Source organism: Trichomycterus rosablanca, chromosome 25, assembly GCF_030014385.1.
Source record: "Trichomycterus rosablanca isolate fTriRos1 chromosome 25, fTriRos1.hap1, whole genome shotgun sequence".
NCBI lineage: Eukaryota > Metazoa > Chordata > Actinopteri > Siluriformes > Trichomycteridae > Trichomycterus > Trichomycterus rosablanca.
The window spans coordinates 14,491,527-14,503,564 of NC_086012.1; the positions used below are offsets into that span (position 1 = coordinate 14,491,527).

Here is a 12,038-nt window from a genome sequence, read left to right on the forward strand (position 1 = left end):
TTACACACTCTTGTGTGTTTACACACCGCTGTGACAGATATGGACGTCCCTGGAGTGCCGAGGAAGTGGGCTGAGGAGGTGATTATTTGAAAAAGCCTGACAGTACTAAATCCTCGTGAAGGACTCCGTGATTGCTGCAAACGGTTTTCGGCTTGCTTTATTACCCATTGGGGCCAAAAATAGTCAAAGGTATGTGGACACCTAAACATCATATCCTATTATGAATTGTGGTGGAAAAAGCTTTAATAAAATACATCAGAGACTGGATTAGAGTAGAAAAGAGTTTTATTCTTTATGTAGAGAAGGATTGGACTGACAAAGTCCCACACTGAGACTGAGTGAGAGTGAATGTGATAAGATGGAAATGAAATCATCATTTTATACTTTTATACTCCCATCAGTGACCTTGTAGAACAGTGGAAGGTTCCATCATTAACAGTGATTTCTTAGCTTGAACCGGAACTGGTCTAAACCAGCTAGAACTGGGTTTTGTAGGCCATAAAAAGCATGTGTAACATTCCATTGTAGCAGTATTCTTAGAATATTGGAATATGACTACTTCCAATCATGCCCTAAATATATCTACACATTCTAGTGGAAATTAACAGTTTTTTTCAACAAGTTATATAACTCATTAAGTTAATTAAGTTTGATCTTTAGCTTGATCTTACCTTCTAATTAATTTGTTAACTGCCCAGATTTGCTTCTCAAAAACTCAGCCTTTTGTGGATGATGCTTTTGTACCAAACCATGATTACATCACCTGTTTAAAATCACATTATTAAGTTTTTTTTTTACTTCTTAACTAGCCCTAAATTGCCACCGCCCCAACTCTTTTTGGATTGTGTTGACTAGACAAAACATGACAAATCGTCAGTTCATTCTATCTGCACTGAAACAAAAGTCAAACTAAATGTAAGAAACGCTACATTTTTTTATTTGCATTTTCAGAATCAGAATCGGTCCTGGGTTCGATCCCCAGGTGGGCCGGTCCGGGTCCTTTCTGTGTGGAGTTTGCATGTTCTCCCCGTGTCTGACACTGAATTGCCCTGTAGGTGAATGGGTGAGTGTATGTGTGTATGTGTGTCTGCCCTGTGATGGACTGGCGCCCCGTCCAGGGTGTTACTGGTGTTAAACACCCCCACCACCACCACCACCACCACCACCACCACCCCCGCATCTCTGATTGGCGCAGTAAAGAAAGGGAGTAAGAACTAGAATCATAATGTTTATTTATTTGGCAAGTACCAGGTGTACAAAGGACCAGAATCTTTAATGTTGTGATGCTATTTAAATAACAACAGGTCATATTCAAAATGAATGTGTGTTTGTGTAGTGAGGAAGTAATGACATCTGGTCATGATTTATGTTTTATGTGATTTCAGGTGGACTCTGTGTGGGATTGTATCTATTGTTCCTAATTCAACTTGTATGTATAATTTTTCCTTGTGCAATCTTACAAATAAAACCACTAACGATTACAGACACAGAGACGTTACTTTAATCTCGTATAGCTCATAACGCTCATAACACACTGATTTACTGAGCTATTTTTGTTTTCATAGTTTAGAACATTCTAAATGGAATGCAGATGACTGGTCCCCCGCTGAGGCCTGCAGCTCAGAAAACATGTTGTTCAGATTTAACTTGAAACATCTTTTAAAAAACATGACCGTCCCCATGGTCTCCAGGGCATTGAGACTGATATAGATGGTTCCAGAAAGTGTCTGTAAGTCGGCATTTCGTGTCCTATTCCTAAATTGAACTTAACTGGATGAAATCTGTTACATATTTTGTATGATGTTCATCACATATGGAGTTTATTCACATTATTACTGTCATTCTTCACAGCAGGGGCTTCAGATTAGCTCAGTGAGCACGTGTTTACTCCTCCTCTGAGATAAATTCTCCATATCATTCATATCATTCTGCTTTTATTTATTATTATTTTTACTGTCTTCATCGTAGTAAATAACAATGTGCTTTTGAGCATACTGTGTCTCTCTGTGAGTATTTAAGCTCACTGTCTGGTGAAAAGAAGCGGTTGGTGACTTCAGTAATGTAAACAGGAGGTATTCGCTAGCCATTGAGGGGGTCATGTATTCAGCACTAATTGTGAATTAGAGTAGCCAATACACCTTCTGAATGTTTTAAGATTATTTATCTTGTACAATGAACAATATTCATCTGAATGTTAAATACTGTATATACAGAATAGAAAAAGACTATGGGTATCTGCTACCAACTTCTAAATAGATGTTCTCCAGATGTGTATTCTTATTGTGAGATCATGAATACTAAAACAAGCTCGCTCTCTCTCTCTCTCTCTCACTCACTATTTTACAATATCTGTGGTCAGGCCATCCTCTGAGATCTATGGCCTGCTGGCTGGAGAAAAACAGTCCAGTATCAGCAGAGAGCCATAAATCATCGAGTAATGAGATTTTATAAGGAGGGACTCAGCCGCTGAATAAACAGTAAGATTGAGAGAGAGAGAGAGAGAGAGAGAGGACCCAGAATTTGATGAGAACATTCAGATGGGATTTGTTCCTTTTTTCCACTTTCTTGAGATGTTTTCATTGTTAATGTTAATGCAGCGGTTCTGCCAACATGAAATTTATATGATGCCTTGATCCAAAGCGTGTGGGTAAAGCATGCTACATGTATCTACTAACACTAATTTCAGGTGAGGAAGTTGCCACTACTGGGCCCCTGAGCAAGGCGCTCAATCTTCAATTGCTCAAATTGTATTCAACTGTAAGTCACTTTGGATAAAAGTGTCTACTGAATGCCATAAATATAAATGTGAGGAATGAAAGAAGATAATAAAGACCAAAATAAAAAGAAAGCTATATCTATTTAAAACAAACTGAAGTATCAGTGGTTTATAAGTATTTATTCTCAATTTTCACTGCTTGGTTAACATCCAGTAGCTTATTAAATGAAATCAAACTTAATTTGGTTATTCCAGACTGACAACTTAAGTACATTTATTATGTCATTTTAAATCTTTACGGTTGGGTTAGCAGAGTTATTTAGCTAAATGTTCTTAAACTTCATTTCTAGTTTAAGCTTTTTGAAAATGTGGAGCAGATTTTTATTCAAGATCTCACTGTAATATTCTACAATTCATTATCCCATCAGTCCTGACGAGACTGCCTGTCCTTGCTGCTGAAAAGCATCTCTACATGAGGTTACCACCAACACGTTCCAGATGGTGCTATCTGGCTGATGTAACTTGGCTGATGTAACACTTGAAGCTCAGAATTCAGGCATTTAGTCTCATCACAGCTCAAGACTTCCCGGTCCCTGGTGAGAAGCCTTTAAAGTGTCATTTTGCAAATTATTTCAATAAGGAAATTCTTGTGACTTTTTCCACAAACATTTTATGTAACGTATTGAAGGTTCATCAGTAAAAATTACAGCTAACAATATTTGGTTGAATTGAGCCACTAAGTGAGAGTGAGAGTTGGTGTCACTGAAGCCATTTTAGCTAATTACCCTTCTAGCTTGTTGAAGTTTACAGGGACAGCTTGGCCTGGCAGTGATGTTTAAATTGTTTACATACTCACTTCTGAGAATGTTCAGTGGATTTGGAGAAGAAATTATTATTATTTTTTTATATCTCTCAGATCTTTCACTTATTTGAATGATTTTTTGACTATATTTGAATGTTCATGATATAATACTGTATCATGATGCTCCCACCTCCTTTCTGCACTGTTGGTATAATATTTTGGGATTATATGTGCAACCCTTGTTGTTCCAGATGTGCTAAATTATTGCTACAAAGTCTTCTGGTGTGGGTTGTGGAAACAGAACTGTTTCTCTGTTTCCACTGTTGTTCCTGCTACTTTCTGGTTATTCTACTATTTTTAGTGACTGCTGGGTTCTCTTCTGCTTTTCTGTTATAAGTTTGAGAGCTTGTTGGGAAATCCTGTGTGGCACACATATATAGAGACAGTTTGTGGTTCCATAAATGTTCATGTTATTGAACCAAGATTATTGAATTATTCAGTTAGTTTTACTGACTTTTGCTTTTCTTATTTCTATTATTGTTTAATAATTTAATAATTTCATTTATTTATTTAATGATTTAATAATAAGAACTTTATAAATCTTCTATACCCTTTGCTGCATAAATTCTTAGAAACAATTATTAACTTATAATTTAAAAGACATCTTTTTATATATAGAACAAATAGAAATTAATTGGCACGTTGCTGAGTGGGTGAGGATGCTACCATGGATCCTGAGGACCTAAATTGAAACTTTGTCTTCAGTCATGATCTGTGAGGAGTCCCAAAAGCATCGAAAAGGAATATTGGTTATTTTGGAAATCCTTTGGGTTTAACTAAGTGGGTGAGAGCTGCCCTGAAATGGATTAGTGCTCTGTCCAGGGTGCGTTCCTGCCCTCACCCAGTGTCTGTTCAATAGTCGGAATGAATCAGTATATAGAAATGAACTGTAAATTAAGTTTTTAAAATGTTTCAATCCAAAGCCATAAATGGTTTAAGGTGCCTGATGTAAGATTTGTGTAAACCGAGGACTTGATGGCAGCGATGATGAGGGAGCAAAATAATATTTGTTTTACACTAAATACACTCGAGTTTCCACTGGGGGCCCTGGTGGGGAGAAGCATGATCAAAATTTATTTTGTGGCTAAAAAACTAGTTCAGATCTTTTCTTTCTGGGAGGTTTTTGTGGAACATAAAAGTAAACTGCACTGGCATGAAGGGCTGTTTCTTATTTATGTACATAAACTAAAGTGGCTCAGCACTAGCTAGGCTCAACAGTATCTTCTCCAACATGGACAGTGTAGTCAGACACAGGAGAAGAGTGAGAGGACAGGGACAAAGAAAACGTTAAGACTGTAATATGATAAAGAGATTGCAAGAATGCTTGAGACAAGACAGGAATGAAAACGAGAGAGAGAGAGAGAGAGAGAGAGAGGACAGAAAGGAAGAGAGTCTAGGACAACTAGGCATTCACTTCACCACAGTCTGACTAAACACTTATGGAAGTAATTGTGGTTTTGGTTGTACTGAGAATCGATAGATTCCAGAGCCTCCACCACTTGACATGTACAAAGCGGCTTTGAAGCCCCTATCATACAAAACCGACCTTAAGGGGACACACACATTTAAATAGCTTCAAGCACAACAGAGGGTTCTGGTTGAAGAAATCTGGAATCTTAATCTGTGTTTAAAATGAGTTTCTTTGTTTAGAAAATAACTGATTATGTTTCAGAAAAAAAAGTATGTTGAGTTTGCAAATCTAAACTCTTCACGTTCAGCATGTTTAGCTCACAAATCTAAATTTTTTTTTATATGTTGGACACATTTGCATATTAAAACGTTTTTGCACTGAGCATGCTCACTTAAAAAACTGAACTTTTAACTTTTAAAATCACATAATACATCAGTTTTATGTTTACAAATCAATGTTTTACATTGCACTTACTTAGCTACCAAATTATTTTTCAAAAGTTCAAAATACTCACATAAAAATACTTATAAACACTTATTTTACATATTATAACACTTCAACATAAAAACACTTTACACATTAAAGCACTTTACAATGTAAACACTTTACACATCAAAACACATCAAAATAAAAACACTTATTTTTTATACATTAAAATGTAAAAAACAATTATACATCAAAACACAAAAATAAAAGCATGTCAAAATAAAAACACTTATTTTTATACATCAAAACTTTAAAAATAAAAACACTTATTTTTATATACATTAAAACACGTAACAATAAAAAAAATTCTACATCAAAACACAAAAATAAAAACACATCAAAATAAAAACACTTATTTTTATACATCAAAACGTTAAAAATAAAAACATTTATTTTTTTATACATTAAAACACGTAACAATAAAAAAAATTCTACATCAAAACACAAAAATAAAAACACATCAAAATAAAAACACTTATTTTTTGTACATCAAAACACATAAAAATAAAAACAAAATAAAAACACTTATTTTTTATCCATTAAAACACATCAAAATAAAAACACTTATTTTTTATACATTAAAACATGTAAAAATAAAAACACTTATTTTTTATACATTAAAACACGTAAAAATAAAAACTTATTTTTTATATTTTCCAAAATAAAATTACATAGAAAATTAATAAAATACATACAAAAAGAACGCTTTACACATCAAAGCACTTTACAATGAAACTCTTTAGTTTACACAGTAAAACTTGCACACTGAACATGATTATTTTACTAATTTACACTTTGTTTACACTGTTGATTTTTTAATATCCCATTGATTTAACCATTTTACACTGAGCATGCTCATTCACAAATCCATTTCACTGCGAGCCAGGGTTACCAGGGTTGAGACGGCCTAATACCTCACAAAGCACCCAGAGGAAACCCACACAGCCACATGCACAAACTGTGTAACACCCACTCTGTCAGCTGCCCAGCATTTAAGTCTTCTGCCAAATTTCTTCAGATGTTCCACAGATGACACATGTATAGAGAGAATACAGACCACCTACTGACCATCACACACACACACACACACACACACACACACACACACACACAGCTGGTTGCAGGTCCTCGCCTGTTCACCTGGCATTTGGATAATTGTGTGTAATTATTTGGATGCAGAAGGCAGATGAAGGGAAAGTGATCAGCAGTGCGTTTCCATATGGAAAACGTTTGAGTTATTACAGAGTTACAGTCACAGTCTTCATGTTCACCTTCATCATTACGTCTGAGACTTGCTATTAGCATTGTAAGATGTGTATGTGCTTTAAACCACTCAAAACATATTTAAAAATACATGGAAATCGCTCCTTATTGTTGAGTTTAGTGTTTCTGCCACACAAAATATATGCTTTTAACTTTGTGGAAACAGTTTGGGGAAGGTCCTGTTCCAGCATATCTGTGTCCCAGTGCTCAACTTTGTATGAGTTTAGTGTGAAAGAACTCCAATAAGCTGCACTGAGCCATGACCTCAATCCAATTAAACACTTTTGGAATGAATTAGAACATCATTTGTGAGTCTGGTCTTCTCAACCAGCATCAGTGACAGACACTCAGACACAAACATGCTCCAACATATTGTGGAGAGCCTTCGCAAACATGTGGAGCCTTGAAGAGCCACACTTACCTGACATGTCAAGTTTTCTCAGATTTTTAATCTCATTACGAATAATGCTTTCCATGTCTGTTTTACCACCACTGTATCCTGATCAGGGTCGCAGGGGGTCTGATTCATTGGGTGAAAGGCAGGAAACACCCTGGATAGGTTGCCAGTCCATCACGAGGCGTTTTCCTAATTTTCTACATTTCTTTTTTTATTTTGACCTCAACAGGAAACAGGGAAACCTGAAGCTTATTGCAGGCCCTGGCATCAAAGCGAGCTGTTTTACATGAATGGCATCACCTGTTAAATTGAGACCAGACAGCCGCTTAGATGCAGGTCCAAGGCCTGGGAAAATATTCCCATTAAACCACATCAAACTAAAGGGAATGAAAGATGCTTTGATTTAGTTTAACCATGGAGGTCTTATCCGTACAGGTCAGTCACGGTCAGGCATGGTGGGATTGTAGACACTATAGAGGGGTTGAATATTTGGCACAAGCTAAACTGTATGAAACACAGTGGCTGGTAAAGACGGCAAGAGGGTCAAACACGGGCATTTTTTCTTTTTCTCTTGGAGGGAAGTTTATAAAGGTATAAACAGCTACTAGAGGACTAGAGTATGTTTGAAAGTAAGAGTGATAAAACAGCAATGATTTTTAAATCCACTTTAACCAATTTTAAATGAAAAACATTACAAACACAAAAAAAATTAAAATTTTCTACATTATTATTATTAACTTTATTGTTTTGTTCATGAATATGTGCTTATAAGTGCTTTATCCAAATATCTGAACCATGCTCCAACAAATTAAGGACTGATGCATGATTGCACTGCATTACTTCTCCTTTTGTTTAAAGACACTAAACAAACCAGAGCACTAAATGATCAAACAGATAACTAAACTTAATAATGAGTAAAGCACAACACATTTTAGGTTTTTTTTTCCTTACCAATAAATGTAGTATTTCATCTTGACTGAATTGTTTCTGATATTTTGTCCACCTTCTTTATATTAAAAAGGACCGCCTTGTCCTGTCTTTCATCTTTCTAAATCTGGATGTGTTTAAATGATTTACAGCTGTGTGCAGATGTTGGCCATATCGCAACTCCGCTCTGGCAGGATGACAGCCAAACATTATTACGATCATCTCCTCCTCGAGTTTGGAAAATGTATTGTTTATCTGATAGCTTCTCCTCAAATTAAATACGTCGACCAATTTATTGTTATTGTTATTATTATATTGTAATGTAATGAATTATTATATTGTAATATATATAACTGAAGTAATTAAATACTGTTTTATGTGACATAAACCCATATCTCAAAAGATTTGGGTAACATCCAAAAAAAGCCCATTACATTTCTGCACCTGAAGAAAAAACCAGTAAGACATAATGGAAGGAGGATCCTTATGTGCAGGTGTTTTATTTTAGCAGGACTAAAGGACCTGTCAGGATAGAAAGGAAGATAAATGGTGCAAATGCTTGAAGAAAGCCTGCAGCCCCCAGCCAGGAAGTGGAAAATGGGAAGATCAGCTTTCAAGTCCAACAACAAAGCAACTATACAGTAGCTGAAGGACAGAAAGGTGAACAAGTCAAACATCAAAGCAACTGTACAATAAATGACTTAAATTAAATAAAACATCCGTCAACTCTCAGTTAATGATCAACTGTTAACCTGATTAGTCCTAATCATACCCTGAACAGCTTAAAGTCAGTGTTTTAGTAAGAATGGGCATTAATGGACATTAATAAAAAAAGATAAAGTGAAACGACAAAGAAGAATTCTTAATAAATGAAGGTATTTTTAAATAGAACTACATTGCATATCCTGGGGAGGGGGGTTACTAATACAAATTGAATACTGTACTAATGCAACTGTGATCATATGTAAAGTAAACATTCTACATATTTTGAAGTTAAAAATGAACTTACACTTGTAAGAAATTGAAGTACTAAAATGTACCTTGGCACGTCTCTGGGGTGGTCACTTCTGTTATGCAGTATTTTTAGTTCATATGTTTTAAATTTAGAGGTACATGTAAGATATATATTGTACAATAGTGTATAGATTTTTTAAAAATCTAGATTTTTTTGTATATAATGCATAACAATGTTGTATGAGGTATATGTTTAGATTGGTATAAAATATAATTATATATTATATTAAACACACCATACCAGTGTACAGTATATCAGCATTTTTGGTTATTTAAAGAAACCTTGTGGTAAACCCTTTTTAAACAAAACCGAATTCTGAAAGGGGAACCTCAGGCACTTTGATTACTGAACACAGACATGATTAACTCACCGTGACTTCTGTGCCTCTCTTCCCCTCCCTCGCTCTGGCTTCTCTCGTTTCTAAACTAAGCTGGTAAATCCCTCCTCTCTGCAGGAGCATTGTTCCGGATCCTGGCCTCGGCCCATCCGGTTTCCCAGAAAAAGAGAAAGAACTGAGGAGAGTGGGGATGAGAGCCGAGGGATGAAGTGAAGAAAAGGGTAAGGGGTGCAGCCACAGCGAGTTCCATGGTAACGTAGGGCACAAATCCCCCAAACAATGAGATTAATTAGAGACTCCATGGTTGACTGATGTTTCTTAATCATGATTTTATGAGAGGAACAGGGCTCTAGCATCTAATTTTAGAGGAGGCACAGTGTATAGTTACTTTATGACCATTACATCTACAATTTTGGCCTGACTAAATGTATGTGCAGTAAACCAGAGAGAGGTTTTAAATAATTGCGTAGTCCAGGTGTCTAAGAGTAACATAAACACTCTGTAAATTAACTAGCAAGTAATAAGTAATTGAGTTAATAATTAATTGAGTTAATACAATTCTTAATTCCTGAGTATTAGTCAGCCTAATAAACATTTGTGGTTTTATTTTATTATTTTTTAATCGACAATGCAAAACGACTCAGCAAATGAGAACATCCAGATTATGGGGTTATTATTACTCAATCATAATAAACCTAAAACCTTTATATGACCTACATTTTACTTGTTTCGGTAAATTTTATTGAGATTAAGTTTACTGGCAAAAGAATTCATATTGAAAGTATAAATAAGTCAAACATATTTGCCTGATTAATTAAATTATTCACTTAATATTTATACTATTTTATAATAAATGCATACAATCTAATTATTAAGAATTCTAAATTTCCAACACAGCAATTTAATAAGAGTTTAGTTACAGCTGTTGCTTCTAAAGCTGGTCCACTGGTAAAGAGCTCAAACTGGGATTAACAAACACTGATAAATAAATAAATGGTTATAGTCTTAACTGTACACCTACACAAACAGTAAGTGATGGATTGGGTGGAGGGAGGTGTCAGTAATTATAAATACACAATGCAGTAGGTGAAGCTTGAGAAATGGCCAAATGTATGTGATGTACACAACATATATGTGTGTGTAGGTAGGTATGTGTGTATGTATAAATGTATAACAACACACTTATATCAAACACATGCTGCACTATCCTTTAAGGAATTCACCCCAGAGAAATTTACTCTGGTACCTGCAGTGCAGTATTTGTTTGGGGTCTCAGGACATACGTTTGGGTCAGAGACTTCAGAGGTTGCATAAACCCCTATCCATGGTCCAGTGCTAGAGGTCACGCTCTAGAAAAACACAGATCAGGGGTTGAAAGTCAGGCCAGAGTGTCGCGTGTTTAGGTTTTCTAGGTTCCTGCTGAGCTGAACACCAGTGTCCAGGTGTTCTGAGTCTCATAGAAAACATATGGAAATGCGTCTAACACACACACACACACATACACACACTATCAACCCCATCCCAAATGATACACACATTCTTGGATGAACAAACCAAGACTCTGAAAGCGATTCAAAGAATTTTAAGCTTTTATTATTTAATAATGACAGTAAAATGCATTACATGCCCAAAATATGTGCACACATTACTACAAGCTTGTTGGACATCCAATCCAGGTCAATCCCTAGTGTTGAACGAAAAGGCCTAGCTCACTGTAGATGTTTATATTTAGTGGAGTTGAGCAATGGGTGTGGTTGTAACACTCAATAAATAGAGGGATGTCCACATACTTTTGGCCATAAAGCATATGAAGTGATTTATTAGTAAAAGTCTGAACATGAACTGTTTTAGAATGAGGTTAGCTCACACTGCAGTGAGGTCACTGAAAATCCAGATAATAATACACAGATCAGTCTTTTTCATTCAAGCCAAATGGGATTTCTTATCTAATCTTGTCTTTACTTAGTGAGCCCTGAAACCTCTGATTCCAACTGAACTATTCTCTGGAGAACGGGGAAGAAAAATCTGTGTGCAATTGGGGTGTGGATGCTATCTTTTTAACACTTGAAGTTTTCCCAAACAGAAAGCATTCGGTTAGAACAATGAAAGAAGAAAATCTGAGGTTGAAAGAAACAAATATTCATGAGGACACTGCTTTACAGCCTCTTTACTCTAAGTTTCGACAGTTTTACAGCTGTTAGTGCTCCAGAGTGAGTGAAGGACATGGCAAGAACGAGCAAAAGAGAGACCAAAAAAAATTTAATCACGTCCAGTTGTGGCCAAACCAAAAGATTAAAGACTTCTGAATTTACAAAAACTCAGAGTTTGGTTTTCCATGCGGTCACACAGCTATCAGAACTCCCACATTTTGTAGGATGTTGGCATTTTCTATGTAAACGAATCCGTGTTCAAATAAAAACCAACGACAACAAAACTCCAAAAACGTTATTTTAATATACAGTTCAATCAAATTTACATGCACTTCTGATATGAGGAGCATGAATTGTATATCATGGCAGGCTTGGGATTTGAATGATTTCTGCATGGTTTTTTCTGTGACTGAATAATTAGATGATTATAATAGGCTTAAAAGCTGCCCTGCGAGTAAGACGCTTCATTACTGC

At 35.7% G+C, this 12,038-nt stretch overlaps 1 long non-coding RNA gene across 1 annotated transcript; it reads left to right on the forward strand.

The window, feature by feature from the left end:
* Positions 1-1,685: 1,685 nt before the first annotated feature.
* Positions 1,686-8,743, forward strand: LOC134302303 (uncharacterized). The gene is made up of 3 exons (XR_010007514.1): positions 1,686-1,729; positions 3,145-3,312; positions 8,571-8,743. It is a non-coding gene; the product is annotated as an uncharacterized LOC134302303 (long non-coding RNA).
* Positions 8,744-12,038: the final 3,295 nt, after the last annotated feature.